This window comes from Canis lupus, chromosome 12 (assembly GCF_048164855.1).
Source record: "Canis lupus baileyi chromosome 12, mCanLup2.hap1, whole genome shotgun sequence".
NCBI lineage: Eukaryota > Metazoa > Chordata > Mammalia > Carnivora > Canidae > Canis > Canis lupus.
Window position 1 is genome coordinate 30,277,374 of NC_132849.1, and position 15,120 is coordinate 30,292,493.

Sequence of the window (15,120 nt, forward strand, 5' to 3'; positions counted from 1 at the left end):
CCGGGGAGAGTGAAAAGAAAAATGGGAATGGTTCCTATCATGAATTTTGCAGCAGCCGGGAGAGATTAAATGCACACACAGCCACATGGATGGGCCTTAATGCTGAGTTTAAAACATAAGAAACAACAGGAGAACCAAAACACTACCATTTGCAGAAATAAAAAAAATATAAAGACAATATCCATTTTGTAGGAACACCAACAAGGGGATGGAGGAAAGAATCCCATTAGCAGGTTGCTTCTGTGGAGGAAGTAATAGGAGTGGAATAGAGATAAAAGAGAGTAAAGAGGGATCCCTGGGTGGCGCAGCGGTTTGGCGCCTGCCTTTGGCCCAGGGCGCGATCCTAGAGACCCGGGATCGAATCCCACATCGGGCTCCCGGTGCATGGAGCCTGCTTCTGTCTCTGCCTCTCTCTCTCTCTCTCTCTGTGACTATCATAAATAAATAAAAAATTAAAAAAAAAAAAAGAGAGAGAGTAAAGAACACAAGAGAGGGGTTTTTTTTTTTAAAGGAATATAAAACTATTTATTGACCACTGTTTACCAGTATTTACAATAAAGTAAACAATATACAGTTGGATAACATTCTGACTACAAAGTTATCGTTTTTCCTGGTTTCTGCTGAACCAGTAGTTCAAATACTGAGAAGATTGAGCCTACATGTTAGGAATGAGTTGGGGTGAAGAAAAAACATGCAGGTCAAAAATTTGGATTATAGAAGTCTGTCCACCCATTTACTCCAGCAGGTGCTAAATTGCAAACATTTCTAACCACCTGGTTATGATCAGGTTCCCATGAACGAAGTCTTAGACGCTCCATGAATCATGACCTTTTAGTCAATACAGCACAAGGGTTTTCAACTTCTTGAAAAGGAATGGTTCACTAGAAGGAACCTTTAAATATCCATTTAACTAAGTTTTGCTTACCTAATTAAAGTACACCAAAACTTGTCTAGTTTTGCCCTCTGGGTGGGGAGGTTGTTGTTGGTGATTAAAATTTTCCTTTCAAGGATCTTGCAAATAAACTTGCATTTATGTGACTGTAACTAGGGATATGGATTCTGATATGGCTGCTTTTAAATTGTCCAATTTAAACTCTCTACATATATTTAAATTGTCCAATTAATTACAAAATTTGAAAGGTTAAGGCTTCAGGAAAAATTTCAATGTAACTTTAAGTGATTTATTTCTTAAGTTGCTGAAAATGATAGCATCCCAGAAACATGGCCTTATCCATGGTTATAAAATGCTGTTTTTGTTTTGGTGAATGTTTCAAAAATAACAAAAAGAAAAAAAAACCACTTATGTATGTACTTTTAAGTATACACACAAAAAGCCCTAAATAAACAAAAAACCCAGAATGGTCCTTAGGCATATAGAAGTTAAACACAAATTCTGACTGAGTAACAACTATGAAGATTTCTCCCAACATTTAGAAAAGGTGTTCTCTGATGCAGGGGGATAATATGCCATGGTCTCAAATATTCTTTTCTGATAAAGGAAACAACTACAGAAAGCTTTTATTTGTTCAAAGTAACCAGTGCTATAGATGCAAAAAACCCCAACAACTCCCCCAATACTACTTCAAAACAAACATATCAAACTTGATTTTCATTAGAATGTTATTTCTTCACACTAATAAACCAAAAAACAAAGACCCAGATTTTATATATATATATAAATATATATAAAAAGCAACGCAAACAATTATTGAGCTTCATCTTCTGGACAAGAATGCCAAGTTAGTCTCTCTTCATAAAATGCAATTACGATCTGAGGACACTTCATATTTGCCTCTTTTGCCAGCACCAAGTCTGCCTCATCTGAATCTTTCCATTTCATGAGAAACATTAATTCTCCACTGCTGTCTGTGGCACCAATTATTCGTTCAGGATCAAGACCTCTGGCAAAGCCTCTTGGTTTATCAGCCTTTTCGCTTTGGCTGCTAAAGCATCCAGAACCAAATTTGTAGTCAACCTCTCTGCTTCTCATAGCATCTCTTTTCTTCTTTGATTTGCTATCATCAGATTCACTGTCAGATAAAGATTTTCTTTTTGTACCATCTTTTTATTTACCAGCTTTTTGAGAATTAAGAAATGCTTCAATTAACTCTGGACAATCTAAATTTTCTTCAGGTTCCCAAGTATTGTCAGCATCTGTAAATCCCTTCCACTTCAGGAAATACTCCACCTTCCCATTCACTACACGGCGGTCCAGTACTTTTTCCACCACAAATTCTTCAGGCTCCGCCTCTTCTACCTTTTTACTCTTTCCATTCTGTTTCTTTCCCATTTTTTGCAATGTAGTTTTATTGGAGGCCATTTTTTATTGCAGACTTGAAGAGCTATTATTCACCGCCTCCGAGCTGCTCCGGGTCCCGGGTCTGCGGCCAAGAGAGGGGTTTTATGTTGACCAAAGATGCTCACTGTGCCAAGGAATTTAACCCAACTTAAGAGTATAATGATTGATACCTGAGGTCCAGCAGGAGCAGAGGCAGAACAAGGTGGGTTCCTGCAGAAGGGGCTGCTGGGCAGGAAGCGAAAGGAGGAGGCAATGCTAATCAGGTGGGGTAAACACAGCTCTTGCCTGGAGAACAATAAAGGAGAGATTAATTCTGCCTTCAAGGGAGTTGTGCCTTCACATGAGTAATGACTTTTAATGGGAATGACAGGAAATCCAGCTAAAATTGTTTTGTTTTTTAAAAAAGGGAATTTATTGACGCAAGTCACTGAAAAGTCTAGAGTAGGTTCTAGTTATAGATGGATTCAGGTACTCCTATAATGCCATCAGGATGTCTGTGGGTGCTCTTCCACTCTCTTTTTGTGGAAGGATTGTTTTCCTTCTTACACTGACCCCTTTGGATGACAAAGATGGGCCCCAGCAATGCCAGCTGTATACTCTCTAGCTAACAAACTCAGAAGGGTGGGTGTCCCTTGCCCAGAGCTTTCCACAAAAGCCCCAGGATTAACTCACTTTTTTAGCCCAGAAAGAGTCACATGCCCATGCCTGAAGCAATCCCTGTGACTCTGATGGCCACACTGGGGTGGCATAAGCACCTGGGACAGTTTGGGAATCCTGATACCGAGAATGGTCCAAGCAAAAGTTCAGCAACTTGAAGACTGAACAGCAGAACGTGAGGGCCCTTGCTGCCTGGCTCAGGCCTGGCCATCCCAGAACACCAGGCACCACTAGGGTCTCTGAGCAGAACAATCAGATCTGCAATTTTCAGGCTTCACTTGGCAACTAGTGGTGGGTGGCCTGGGGGGGAGTGGTGACATTTAGGCCCTCTAGCATTTCCTCTGAGAAAGAAAATGCCTCAAGAAGTGCCTCCCTCTAAGCCATTCTCCCTGCCAGAGTCCCTTTCCCAGAAAGCAAAGAAGCTAGCATGCTCAGTGTTTTCAACACAAATGATTGAGGGAATGCCCTCTTGGGGTCCTGGGTCATTGCGAGAGAGCTCATATGGAAGCAAATCTATATAATCAGTTGCCAGAAATGTACTTAACTGGCCTGTATTCATCCTGCACCAGGAGACCTGCAGAGACAGAATGCTCAGTCCCTCAACAAAAACCCATTCTGGGCCAGCCCCAGGGTCTGGGGATTCTCCAGCACTTAACCACTGGTCTTTCTGCCCCATCCAGCCCACAAGCAGCTGGTGGGTGTGTACTAGCATTGTCTCTGGGGGCACTGGGGGCAATGCTGGGCTAGGCAGGGCTATGGTGGGGGGAAGGATGGGGGGTGGTGTCTGAAGACCTTTCCTTATGCGGCCCCCTCAAACCACTGTCCCCCGCTGCCTGGGGTTTTGAACACAGTTCTCAGCCTTTTTCATGACTATAGTGGGCAGCATGGCTATATAATAAGCAGCCAGTCACAAGAGGCTGAGCTCCAACTATGTGGGCAAAGAACTCCAGAATGGGGCTGCTTGGTGCTGGTCTGTACCTGGAGACCAGAGGAGCAGGAAATGGAGCAAAGGGAGGGGTGTGGATTAGCTAGAATGCTTTCAGCCGAAAGGAATAGAATCATTTTATTGATGAAGAAACTGAGCTTTGTGTCAGTTAAGGTATGTTCAGCTACAAGTAAAGAGAACTCAACCAATGAAGGCTTTTACTCACATAACAAATCAAAGGGGCTTAAACAATGAAAGTGAGGTATCTCCTGCACACAGAAGCCCTCCCCAGGGGAGGAGAGCTAAGAGCTGCTGATTTCAGTGCTATAGTGACATCAATAGAGAAGCAGGTTTCTTCTTCCTTCCCATGCTGTCCTCTGCAGGCCAGCTCTGTTCTTGGAGCAGCTTCTCTCATGATCACAACATGGCTGCCACAGTTCCAGGCATCACATCCAGAGGAGACCACCTCTTCCTGGTTACATTTTCAGGATTTTTTTCTCCTGGTTACATCTTTTTAAGAATAAAGGAACTTTTTTTAAAATCCCCCTAACCACTTTTCTGTCATCATATCTCACTGGCCAGAATTTCATTGCACACTCATTCTTGGCCAGTCTCCAGCAGAGGGCACTGGCTTCAACGGTGTAGTCTACCCCATTAGTACAGGATTCTGATACTCCAGCAGCATCTGCTGCATCAGGATGCAGAGGCTCTTCTCATCAGATATCAGGGGAAGAGTTTGGGGTTCGAGCCCTGCTGCTTTCTTCACTAGCCAATGTCTGACCCTGGGCAAGTCAGACCCCTTGTCAGTCACCCACGTGGCAGGCATTCTCTCTTCACACCTTGCAAACATAATCCTGATTTGGCTTGGAAGCAATGTGTGCAGCCAGAGGAGGATCACAATTGCATAAACACTTGTGGCAGCACCTCTGCCCCTTGTTAAATACATGCCTGGCAGCCTCCGTTGCAACCAGGAGTTACCATGTGATCCATTCCCGGGCAATGATAAAGAAGGGGGACTCTCTTGTGGTCCTTCTGGGAAAGATTTTCTTCTATATGGAAAGCCCTCTCCTCTTTTCTCCCCTCTGTCTTACTCCTTTCTTTCCAATTTTGTTCACCAATAAGTGAGGATGCGATGTGAGGAGCTATGGGAGCCATTTTGCAACAATGTGGGAAATACCAAGAAAATCTCAGACTTGCCAAGCTCACACTTTCACTTTATTGAACTGTGAGGTCCTAAAATCACATAGATTTGTTATGTGAGTAAAAGCCTTCATTGGTTGAGTTCTCTTTACTTGCAGCTGAACATACCTTAACTGACACAAAGCTCAGTTTCTTCATCAATAAAATGAAAAGAATGACTCTGATGATAGCCAGTCTCCTTTGGGTTCTCTTCCTCATTGATGAAGGAATCCCCTTAGAATTCACTTGTTACAGCACCAAGGAACACTAAGTTCCTGCTGACCTTCCATCTGTCCTTGCAACCTGAGAGGACAAAATGGTGATATTAGAGTCTCTGAAGCCCTTTCCTTTCCATGGATAGAGGAAACTCCACCCATCACCAAAATTCCCACAGGACACAGCTGAGGATCAGTTACAATCACATATAAGAAAACCACAGAAACCTGACAATATTGTCTTAAGCAAATAAGGCTTTGGAGTTTTTCCTCAAGTAATAGGAAGTCCGGAGGCAGGAGGCCACTGGGATTGGGGTGAGGTTATCAAGGACCAGGTCCTTTCAGCTTCCTACTTGACCATCCTTGGCAAGTACCTCTGTCCTCATGGATCTCACAGGAAAGCCCCACTCAGAGGATACCTGTCATTGGTCATACTGGGTTGGGTAACTGTGGCTTTGAGGGAGAGGAAGGGCAGAATGGCTGACTGTTGGGTAGACTATTAGCCACATGGGTCACTAGGTTTGGGATCAAAAGACCTGGGATGTGGTCCAACCCTACTTGCTGCTGCCCCTCTATGACCCTGGAAGTTCAATTAAAGTCTTGAGCTTCAGTGGCCTCATCTGCCTGGCACAAAGGTAGGGAGGAAGACCCCATGCACAAGGGTCTCCAAAAGGCTGGAGTGCTAGTTTGGGGACCTAGGGCTGGTGTGGGAATGGGAAGGGTGGCTTACTCCAGGCTCTTTTGATTTCAAGTGATAGAAATTCATTCAAACTTTCTACAAAGGAAAAAGAGGTGGATGGGCATTTATTCTGAGGATATGTGGCAGACCCACTGGGCAAGAGGAGTGGCCAGACCTCAGGAAAGACTGGACCCCAAGCTGGAGAGCCCTTGGAGACAGAATCAACTGCCCCCTCTGGCTCTCCTGGCTTCAGGGTTGCTTGCCTTGGTTCCCCCCCCCGCCCCCCCCCCCACACACACTATCTGCACCTTCTATCCCTTGGATGAAGGGAGGCTTCCTCAGCCCACAGCTCCCAAGTTCCCCAGACAATGGACTGCTGGCATATCTGCATTCTTATTTCAGATCTGTGGGGCAGAGTGTCTGATGGTCCAGCTCATCCTTGTGTCCATCTCTTGTCCCATAGATTCAGCTATGGGATTAGAGCAGTTGCCAGAAAAGAGGAGTTGGACGAGGCTGACTCACATACTCAAAACAGAGCACTCTCCACCAGGAAAGGGGAGACACAGGGGCAGGAGAGTCCTCTTTGGGGTCATGGGAGGGATGAGGTGGACCTGTATCTCAGGGACCCATGGGAATGGTGGCTGGCTGAAGGCTGATTTTCTTATGTGTTCAAAGTCACTTCAGTCAGGTTATATGCTCCTTTGTCCCCCTCCCGCTTCCAGATGGAATGGCCTTCCTTTGGATCACATGCTCCCCAAACATTTCCCAGGGTCCTGTAGGGAAGGAAACTGGGAAAATTAAACATGTCTCCACATCAGTCACCTCCAAGATATGGCTAGCTTGAACAAGAAGACAAGAAAGCAGTTGGACAAGGTTACTGTCATATGGGGGGCCAAAAGAATGAACCCTAAAGATATACATGTCCTAATCCCTGAAACTATGAATGTGTTAGATTATACAGCAAGGCAAAATTACAGTTGCAGCTGGAATGAAGGTTGCTAGTTAGTTGACCGTAAAATAAGATTAGCCTGAGGGATTGCCTAAGTGGCTCAGTGGTTGAACGTCTGCCTTCAGCTCAGGTCGTGATCCTGGGATCCTGAGATGGAGTCCCACATTAGGCTCCCCATAGGGAGCCTGTTTCTTCCTCTGCCTGTGTCTCTGCCTCTCTATGTTTCTCATGAATAGATTTTTTAAAAAAAGATTAGCCTGATTATCCAGATAGGCCCAGTGTACTCACCAGAGTCTTTTAAATGTAGAGAGGAAGGCAGAAAAGTCCACATCAGAGGGACACTGATCTGAGACTTGAGCTGCCCTTGCTGGCTTTGCAGATGGAAAGGGGCCACTGTAAGAGAGTAAATTTGTGTTGTCATAAGCCCCTGAGTTGGTGGTAAGTGCTTACCGCAGCAACAGGAAATGAATACGTGGCATTTCAACGGCAGCCACATGGTGGGAGTGATGGAGAGGCACCTGGTGCCGCGTTGGCTAAGAGAACTAAAATGCAGGCCACATAAGTAATTTTACATTGCTAGTTAGCCACATTTAAAAAGTAAGAAGAACAGGTAAAATCAGTTTCAATAATATGTTTTAATGCAATGTATTCAGAACACTGTCATTTCTATGCGTAATCAATACAAACAAATGAGATATTTATGGTATTAGCTAATGAGATAATTTATGGTGTTATAATTAATTTTTTAATTACTTGAGATATTCCACATTCTGTTTTCATCCTGTCTTTAGAATCCAGTGTGTATTTTAGACTCACAGAACATCTCGAATTTTTCTGACCACATTTCAAGTGCTCATTAGCCATACATGGCCAGAGGCTACCGTGCTGGACAGCATAGTGGCCGCACCTCTGGTTGTTCAGGTGGCAGCAGCTGGCAGTAGCAGTAAGAGGGATTCATTTGTGAGAGAGACAGGGAAGCTGCCAACCCCTGATGATCTGTTGCTTTGTGTAAGACATCTGAGAATCGAGTTCTTTCCTAATCAGGATCCTCAGGGGCCATGGGGGCATCCTGATTGTGTTTGTGAGTCTCAGAGTCCAGAGGGTCCAGTGGGCTCAGGTACTCATGGTGGGTGGAAAGGCCCCAACCCACCCCCCACCCCACCCAGAAGACAGTTGTGGCCACTGGCTTGAGGGAAGTGACAGCTCCCTGGATTGCAGGGGGCATGGTGCGGCAGGGGAGTCCCATGGGAACATGCACAGGCTAAGAAGGAAATTTTAAAAGCCTGTGCCTGGAACATTCTATCTCTAAAGAATCAGGTGAACTCAGAGCAGGGAGCCAACTACAGAGAGAGTGTGAGACAGCTTCATATTTGGAAAGTAGAAACCGTTGCTCGCGCTTTGGATGCAGAGCATCAGAAGCTCCAGGAGGAATGAGATCAGCTGGAAAAAAAAAAAATGGGTTTGATCTTATAGACCAAACAGGAACAGTGGGGAATAGGCCAAAGACAGTGGAGGAGAACAGAAAGCCATCTCCATGGCTGTAACCCTGCTCCTCTTCTATGGGGGAAGGTGGGACCAGCTGGGAAGGGGCTGAAGGTGATGCCAGTAGTTGGCCGGGGGTGGCCAAGAGAGAAGTGAAGCTGGGCTGCTACAGCACGGGGCCAGAGAGAGGGCCTCAGGAACCCGTGTGTGTGGCTGATAGGTCGCAGGAGTCACTTTTGGCCTGGAGCCTGAAAGAACCAAGGGAGCCCAGCAGCTCTGGGAGAAGCACTTACCTACTGGCCCAGCCAGCCCGCCCCAAGCAAGGATGATGGTAGTAGCCCTCAGCCCCTCTCTACATATTGCAGACAGAACTGAAGAAGCCAGAAAGGGAGGAAGCTGCCTTGGCTCCCCCCCCCACGCCCCCTGAAAACCAAGGGCCCTTGCAGGCCCGGAGACAGCGTGATGATACCCCCTCCCCTACCCCCTGCCCACCCACTGGGCCTCTCCCCTGCCATCCAGCCTGCTCAGTCCAGTGACCCTCAGCTGCCCCTGCCCGCAGGTTCCTGAGCTGGAAGATTCCTTTTCATTCCTACAGAATCAGGAGCCCCAGTTCTCCCCCACCCCTGGTGCCTGCCCCAATCCTTGCTGGCAGCAGCGCTATCAGCTTTGCTAATGCGTTAATTATCCACTGCTAGCAGAGGAGCCTGTTAATTGAAAACTCAGCCCCCTCCTTTAATTGCCTGCCTGCTTGCCTTCTGCTGTCTTGGTTTCCTCTCCATTCTCTTCGTGCCTGGGGGCCTTTGGTTGAGCCATAGGTTTCTTCTGGCCCATAATGGCACTTGTTACTTCCTTTAGCAGGAGGGTCATTGGGGCTGCTGAGGCCCTGCTATGAGACTGGGGGAGTCACACCCACTCCTGCTGGATGGTGGAGGACAGGGAGTGGCTAAAGCAGTTTGCCCCAGGAATGAAAGGAGAGTTACTAGGCCAGTGGGAGGACTCACAGGGGGACCAGATTTTAACTTAAACAAAAAGCCAAAAAGCCAAACTCCTCAGAGCTGGCAGGAGGAGCTAGCTGCCTGGGAGGGCTGTTGGGAGGGGGGCTGTGCAGATGCTTGGAAAGTTCCCACCCTGGCTGAGTCTCCCCTTCACCCTCACACCCCCTGCATGGAGGGTTCTCTGACCTCAATCCTGTGAAGTCTGGCCCCTGGCTTTCTTTATCCCTTCTGTCCCTGGCATATCACCAGATTGGCCAGGAACGGATAAAACTTCAGGCAAATGTCAACAACCTGATGAGTGAAAAAAGCAAAGTTCAGAAAAATGGGGATAATATGATCCCATTTTTCTAATGAAACTCTAAGTGTGATATATATATATCTGTAACACACTTTTTAAAGTTCTGGTAAAATGCCCACCAAATTGACGAGCAGTTATTTTTGGAGGGTGGCATTGGGAGAAGAAGGGAAGACTAACATTTTTATCTTTACTGTTTGAATTATTTCACCAAGAAAGGGAGCATGTGAACATTTGTCCTGAATGGCTCAATGACCTTGAACAAGCCAATTGACCACTCTGAGCCTCCACAGCTTCATCTGTAAAATGGAGACTTGTCCCAAATCCCCTTTCACTCTGTATTAGGATTCTTGGTTGAAAGCAACCTAAACCACCCACTGGGCCTCTCACCTGCCATCCAGCCTGCTCAGTCCAGTGACCCTTAGCTGCCCACAGGGTCCTGAGCTGGAAGATTCCTTTTCATTCCTGAAGAATCAGGACTCCCAGTTCTCCCCTACCTTGTTTATTATACAACCCAAGCTTGTATAATAAAAAGGGGAAGCATTTCACAGAAGGACATGGGGATTTTTATGCATCCAGATCAAGAAATAGAATGCTGGAGGTATCTCTCCATTTCTCCTTACTGTGTTCCTGCTTTTTTCTCTCTTTAAAGAATGATTTCTCTGCTTCCACATTCCCAGGGAAGAAAACAAAGCAGTCAGGTTTACATATTCTGGCTCTAGCCCATTAGAAAGGTATAGGTCCTAATTCTAAAACCCTAGGCAAAGTTCTTATTGGCTAGCTTGGTGACTGTATCAGTCAGGATAGGCTGGAGTATGTTCTGGTAACAAACAGCCCCCAAATATCTTCAAGAAGTACCCTTTATTTCTTACACATGCAGCATATTCAGCATGGGTACAGTCCCTCAATGACCCAGAACAATGGAGGCCATTGTTGAGATGCCATTGTTTCCTGCATCTCAACAGATGCATCCAGGACCTCAGAGACAAGGAAAGAGATGAGGTGGGCTGACATGGGCTCTTAAAACTCTTGCCTGGAAGTCACACACACACACACACACACACACACACACACATCGCTGCTAGTGACATATTCTTGGTCAGAGCAAGTCAGATGGCCCAGGCCTGAATGGCAGTGGATGGAAAAGTCAACTCCCACAATGAGACTGGGATAAAAGAGACAGCCCCACGGACTACCAGAATGATACCTGCCCATTCTCTTTTCACCTGCTCCTTCCCTACCAGAATTCCCACCATGCTGATAAAATGCTGCCAAAAACAGAGGCAGAGGTTCTTGTGGAGTATTCAGTTACCAGCCATTGTTAGCTGCTCCTTTTCTGTGGTGGGAAAACAAAAAAGCCATCATGGCAGAGAGTTAAAAGTCCCACAAATTCCTGGAGACTCCCTGCGGGTCCCAAGGTTGCCAAGGCCCCCTAACCCGTGCACTCTAGGACTTGAGGTCCCAGCAGGACAACCTGTTCCCCCCTCCAACATGTAAGACATACTTCTGAAGGTTGAGGGGGGGTAGGAGTGGGGGATGGGAGGGAACCTTTGGCAGATTCTTCCTGAGGACCCAGAACATCAACTGTAGCTGTTGCACCTTGCTCTGGTGCCCCCTTGCTGCCTTCATCTTCAGAATCCTTGCCTCCATGTGGTTATTTAGGAGAGAGTACCAGGCAGAGGCGGATTTTAGGCTTCAGAGGCCTGGGTTCAAGCCCTGGTTCTATCACTAACTGGCTCTGTGCCCTGGGCAGGTCAATCAATCCCTTGGAGCCTCACTCAGTTTCTTCACCTGTAAACTGGGTTTGTTACAGCATCTGGCCCCCTAATGGTCCCTGTAGATTCTTGTGAGGACTGGCCACTCTGGTGGGTATCGTGTCGCTCCTTGCAGGGGGCAATGCCTGGGCAAACAGAAAAAGTTATCTTTATGGTTATGGCCCTCCTGGGGTCCTCACTAGGGCCTGCCCCTGGGAATGGCCCACCCTGTCTCGTACCTCCCCACCCAGCCAGGAAACAGTCACTCTGTCAGCTCCGGAGAAGAGCTTGTCTCTGAGATTTTAGACAGAATAATTTCTTCTCCCTCTCACGCCTGCCTGTCCGGGAAAAATCACACAACCCACACAATTTCCCCCCCCCCATGAGCACCCACACATTCCCAAAGCCATTGTTTCCTTCATCAACCAGCAAAAAAGCTCCCCATCTCTGTGAAGCACAGTGCGGCACTGGAAGAGGAGGGGAAGCTGAGGAAAGAGGGCTGACACCCCTAATTAGAGGCGCTCCTATCCCCAGGCCAAGGGCTGACCTCAGGAGGCAGGGAGCAGACTCCTTCCAGACACCCATCCCTTCTGGGCCCAGCCTCCAAGCTAGCTCTGCATCAGCTCCACCTCCCTCGAGGCCCACCCTGCTGAGGCCTCCACCCAAGCCACTGCAGGAACCACAGGAGGCAGGAGTGTCAGTGCCCTGGTGTTACAGCTGTGGACTGAGAGGGCAGGGAGTGGGGGTCAGTCACACAGTGAGTGGGTGACAGGATGAGAAGTCCCATGCTCTCTCTGCACTGTTTCCCAGAACTCCCTGCCACCCGGGGTCTGGAAGCCAGAGGGCCCAGGAAAGAGTTTCAGGGAGAGCCAAGGGACACCAGGAGCCCCAACTCCTCCCGCCCAGCACTGATGGAGCTCAGGTCTCTGCTGCCTGGCACTGCTGATGTGGGTCCACCCAGCTCTTAGAAACCGCAGCCCCTCCTCCCACCACACCACTCATGATGGGGCCTGGCTCCATCAGTGGGGTCAAGCCTCAGAAGTCCCCCTGAAGTGCAGGCATCCGAGGAGCAGGCTGACATCCCAAACTGTGACTGAATCTCTCCACCCCTGGACAGGTATGCCTGGAGGGGCCACACCCTGGCCACCCTGCCCTCCGGTAGGAGGCAGGTTCTACATGGGGGCCCAGACAGGGCTGATGTGGATCCTTCCCCTTCTACTATCCAGGACCCTGCCTCTGGGGACTGATGATAGATTAAGGAGGCTCAGGGAGTGAGGATGTGCTGGGCAGAGGGAACGGGACACAGAGCATTTGGGGGGTGACTGCAGATCGCGGGCCCTTTTTCTACAACAATGCAGACCTTTGCTCAAAATCTGTTTCTACACCTCCTGTTTCCCCTCAGGTGTGGCCCTCTACCACAGGGCCTTGAGGAGGAAAGCCAGAAATTGCTGAGGCACTAGAGTCCACCCCTTCTTCTTGCAGCCCCCAGGTAGATACCATTCCCCTCTCAGAGCCCCAATGGGTTTTCTAGGATGGAGGAGAGCTGATCCCAGAGAAAGAGGTAGGTCTGGGAGAGGAAATGGCCTTCCCATGCTCCCAGAGCAGAGCTCCCAGCCTCAGGAACTGGGGGACATGCCCCGCCTCTGCTGTTCCCACAGCTTCCTCCTTCTGACCCCTCCACAAACCCCACATGAGCTCCCTTGCCACTGCGCCTGGCCCCACAGCCCATCAGGAGCCAGAGAGAGCACCAAAGGGAAGGGGCTGCACTTAGAGACAAACCTTGGGGCCAGCCTGGGGGCTGAGAATTAGCCAGTCCCACCATAACCAGGGCCATAAATATGCCATGCTCCTTGACCCAGTAATCCCACTGTTTGGAATTCCTCCCAAAGACATAATTGCAAGGGGGAAAAATAGCTATATGTACACAGCTGTTTATAGCAACATTATTTATAATAGTACAAGACTGCAGTCAGCCAAAATGGTCTGCAAGTCATGGAACGGATGGATGGTGTGTCAATAAAATAGAATATTTATTACACAGCCAAAAAAAATGGCAAACTTGAAAATTCTTTGTGAAATAATGTTAAGGGAAAAGAGAACGACATTTATTCAGTTGGCAGATGGCGACTGAGTACCGGGTCTAGACCGTGCTACTACTACTGCTCTAGGTGCTGGAGAAACCACAATAAATGGAGCAAACCCCTGCCCTCCTGGAGGGAACATTCCAGAGGCGAGCAATAGTAAACAAGGAATCATCGCATCATCAGGTAAGTGCCTCCCAAAGACAGGAGATGGACAGAGGGACTCCCCCTCCACCCCTGGCTCCCCTGCCCCAGCTGCCCATTGTGAGGTCCTTCCCGTCTGGGCAAGTGGGTCACCAGAATGTGGCCCTGCAGAAGGCTACAGATTCCCAAGGGAGAAGCTTTTCAGCAGGCGGGGGTGGGGGATGGGGGGCTAGGCCCAGGAGTGAGGAAGCCAGGGCCACCATGAGGCCAAGGGCAGTGGGCGCAGCCAGCCTGACGGGTCTTTTCCCCATAGGAGGGAAATCTGGCAGGGCACTTTTGGGAAGCCCATGAACATTTGGGGTGTGTGGACAAGCCGGGGTGGGGGGTGCGGAGCAGCCCCCTAGAGTATGTAAGCTAGGCTTTCTACTAACCTGGCAAGTGGGAGCTCCCGACTGATTGTGCCTCAGGGGCTGGGGGTCCATCCTACCCTAGCACAGCCAGATCTGTATGTAAGATGTGTCCCATGGCAGCCTGGGGAGGTAAAGGGGTGGGAAGGAGGAGTGGAAGTACAGTCTAGAGGTGGGCTGGTCCTAGTCCTGCCCACTCTGTGGGGCCCACTCCAAGCAGAAGGAAGCCATTCAGACCCAGAATCCTTCCTCACTAGGTCCTGCATGGGGACAAGAGATTCATAGAGCACTAGAGCTCAGAGGGATGGAACATTCGGGTCTCCAAGAACAGGAGGCCCTTGCCATTTTCCCAGAGCATGGAGGGAGCTTCTCGGGGTGAGCAAAGCTCAGGCCTGGAATTGCAGGACACCCCGCCAAGTCCAGGGTCCAAGTAGACCTCTGGTTGCAGCCAGGGCTGGGGAACAGGTAGGCTCTCTCTCTAGCTATCCTGCCCCAAACAGAAGCTGAGACTCCCAGCTCGGGCCGTGGGAGGCACCAGGCAAACAGAGGAGTCGGCAAGCTAAACATGCTATTAGCAGCGATGGAGAAGTGACGATTATCTGCACAGCTGTCAGCAGCATCTCCCTGCCCCCTCGAGCCCACACTTGGGGAGGGGCCACCTCTCATCTGCCTTCCCTGAGATGCCCAATCCAGGAGAGAAAGGCGAGGAGGTTGGCATTCTGGGTCACCACTCCCTAGTGCTGTGCCCTGGTTTTTCCCTGGGGAATCTGGCTTTTCATCTGGTGACAGGGCACCTAATGGCCAGGCCCACCATCCCCCCACTCCCTGTGCCCCTTTAGCTGGGACTTTGTTTCTCCAACTGTAAGCTGGGGGTGAAAGTCACACTGCCTCACAGGGTTGTTGGGAGGGTCCAGGGAGATATTTTGTGTAAAAGCACTTTGCAAATGGTAAAGGGCTAGGAGGTCAGGGCAGTTACAATCCTTCCATCAAAAAATCTAATCTTCAGGGGTTCTCACTGTCTGTTTCATTCACATAGAAACAAATTGAGGTTTAGGAAGG

General features: G+C 48.6%; 1 pseudogene; it reads right to left on the bottom strand.

Annotated features, from left to right (window-relative positions):
• Positions 1–511: 511 nt before the first annotated feature.
• On the bottom strand, positions 512–2,383 carry LOC140601433 (chromobox protein homolog 3 pseudogene; annotated as a pseudogene).
• Between the last annotated feature and the right edge of the window lie 12,737 nt (positions 2,384–15,120).